At 41.9% G+C, this 2,800-nt stretch overlaps 1 long non-coding RNA gene across 1 annotated transcript; it reads right to left on the reverse strand.

The window, feature by feature from the left end:
- Positions 1 to 909: 909 nt before the first annotated feature.
- LOC112079759 (uncharacterized) lies at positions 910 to 2,314 on the reverse strand. The gene is made up of 3 exons (XR_011479369.1): positions 1,978 to 2,314; positions 1,667 to 1,774; positions 910 to 985 (listed from the first exon to the last, which is right to left on the reverse strand). It is a non-coding gene; the product is annotated as an uncharacterized lncRNA (long non-coding RNA).
- Between the last annotated feature and the right edge of the window lie 486 nt (positions 2,315 to 2,800).

Below are 2,800 nucleotides of genomic sequence, written 5' to 3' on the forward strand. Positions count from 1 at the left end.
GTAGTCCATGTTACAGTATGGTGCTTGGTAGTTGTAGTCCATGTTACAGTATGGTGCTTGGTAGTTGTAGTCCATGTTACAGTATGGTGCTTGGTAGATGTAGTCCATGTTACAGTATGGTGCTTGGTAGTTGTAATCCATGTTATATATTGTACTTGGTAGTTGTAGTCCATGTTATAATAAGAGTGGGACAGCGGTGTAAGGCCCTGCATCTCAGTGCTTGAAGTTTCACTACAGACACCCTGGTTTGATTCCAGGCTGTATCACAACCGGCCGTGATTGGGAGTCCCATACGGCGGTGCACAATTGGCCCAGCATAGTCTGGGTTTGGCCGGTGTAGGCCGTCATTGTAAATAAGAATTTGTTCTGAACTGACTTCCCTAGTTAACTAAAGGTTAAATATATTTTTTTTTAAAGACCATGTTACAATATGATGCTTTGTAGTTGTAGTTAATTTTACAGTGTGGTGCTTGGTAGTTGTAGTTCATTTTACAATATGATGCTTGGTAGTTGTAGTTCATTTTACAGTGTGGTGCTTGGTAGTTGTAGTTCATTTTACAGTATGGTGCTTGGTAGTTGTAGTTCATTTTACAGTATGGTGCTTGGTAGTTGTAGTTTATCTCTCAGTGTCATGTGGTGCCGAGGGTTCATTATGTTACCATGGTGAAGCTGTTGTTACCTTGTGTTCTAGTCATGTCTTTGGTGGTGATGCTGTTGTTACCTTGTGTTCTAGTCATATCTGTGGTGGTATTGTTGTTGTTACCTTGTGTTCTAGTCATGTCTGTGGTGGTGGTGATGTTGTTACCTTGTGTTCTAGTCATGTCTGTGGTGGTGATGCTGTTACCTTGTGTTCTAGTCATGTCTGTGGTGGTGGTGATGTTGTTATCTTGTGTTCTAGTCATGTCTGTGGTGGTGTTGCTGTTATCTTGCGTTCTAGTCATGTCTGTGGGTGGTGATGTTGTTCCTACTGTTCCATTGGTCCTAGCTGTTGGAACATAATGTGTCAAATAAGTTAGGTGAAAGCCCTCCAACAATGAATGAATGAGAGAGAGAGAGAGAGAGAGAGAGAGAGAGAGAGAGAGAATGCGCCTGCGTACTTGTTACCGTGTGTGGTTTGGGGTGTGTGTTTCTGAGACTGAAAGTAGTACCCACTCTGTGTGTTTCAGAGGATTGGTGTGAACCTTGACCTACAATGACTGTAAATACTAGTCTTTCAATACAGCACCTCTCTGAGTACAGTTACAATACTGAAAGATCATGATATAAATATAACTACTAGTCTCTCAATACAGCACCTCTCTGAGTAGTTACAATACTAAAGATAATGACTATACCTACTAGTCTCTCAATACAGAACCTCTCTGAGTAGTTACAATACTAAAGATAATGACTGAACAGATTATAGGGACTAAATAACATGAGTTAATATCAGTGACTAGGGGAGAGGGAGATGTGAGAGGGGGAGAGGAGAGAGAGGAGAAGAGGAGATGTGAGAGAGAGATGTGAGGGGGAGAGGAGGAGATGTGAGGGGGAGAAAAAAAGGAGGACAGAAAGACAGAGAGAAAGATAACAGAGGAGGGACAGAGATAGATGGAGAGAGAGAGAGATGTAGGCCTACAGATAAGTGTGTAGGCTATAGAGAGCAGTTCTACTGAGGGTAATATACCTGCTGTGGAGTTTGAGGAGTCAGTTGTCATGGGGATGTTTGTTGATGGGTGTGTCGTGGAGAGGAGAGGTCTGGAGGTGACGGAGCCAGGGTTGGGAGGAACAGGAGCTGTAGAGAGAGACAGAGAGATAGAGAGTCATGGAGAGAGAGAGTGAGAAAAAGAGAGAGAGAACGAAAGAGAAAGAGAGAGAGAGTCATGGAGAGAGAGAGTGAGGGAGAGAGACAGAGATATAATGCATCAACACAAATATATAATGTGTAAAATATAATCCTCCACATAAACACACTGATAGAAGGTCTTAGACACCAACCTCTGTCCACAGTGATCCTGACTTCAGTCTTGTTATACCACCACCATGTGTTAATTCCACACCAGTAGGTCCCAGAATCCTCTAGGATCAGGTTAGTGATGGTCACAGTGAAGACTCTTCTCTCTGTGTCGTCATACAGAGAGAATCTCCCTTCATGAGTCCACGCTGGGTGCTGATGCGTTTGGGTTTTGATTACATTAACCCGGGAGGCCCAGATCCCTTTAGAGAGGTACTTCTGGTTTGTCTCAAACCCCCGGTCATAAGGACACTGAATGCTATATTTTCCTCCTTCTTTCCCTCTCTTTGTGATCACTGATGACATCACACAGCTCACAGCTATGAAACAACCAAAGAAACACATTCACATCATCTCTACAATATCAGTTGTCATAGTCACCATGTTTCACAGACAGTCAGGTGAGGGAGATAGTTGAGTGACAGATAGAGAATGTTTAATAATCTGGGACTGAGTGATACAGTACATTTATGTGTTCAGGACTACAGCAATACAGTAAAACAGTGTTGAACGATAAAGTAAAGTACAGTATTGATCACTGTAGCGTACAATCATACATGTATTGAGGTCTGATAGTAACAGTTCAATATGGGGTGTGTATTAATGTATTGAGGACATTCAATATGGGGTGTGTATTAATGTATTGAGGTCTGATAGTAACAGTTCAATATGGGTGTGTATTAATGTATTGAGGTCTGATAGTAACAGTTCAATATGGGGTGTGTATTAATAATTGAGGTCTGATAGTAACAGTTCAATATGGGTGTGTATTAATGTATTGAGGTCTGATAAACAGTTCAATATGGG

Source organism: Salvelinus sp. IW2-2015, unplaced genomic scaffold, assembly GCF_002910315.2.
Source record: "Salvelinus sp. IW2-2015 unplaced genomic scaffold, ASM291031v2 Un_scaffold9377, whole genome shotgun sequence".
Classification (NCBI taxonomy): Eukaryota; Metazoa; Chordata; class Actinopteri; order Salmoniformes; family Salmonidae; genus Salvelinus; species Salvelinus sp. IW2-2015.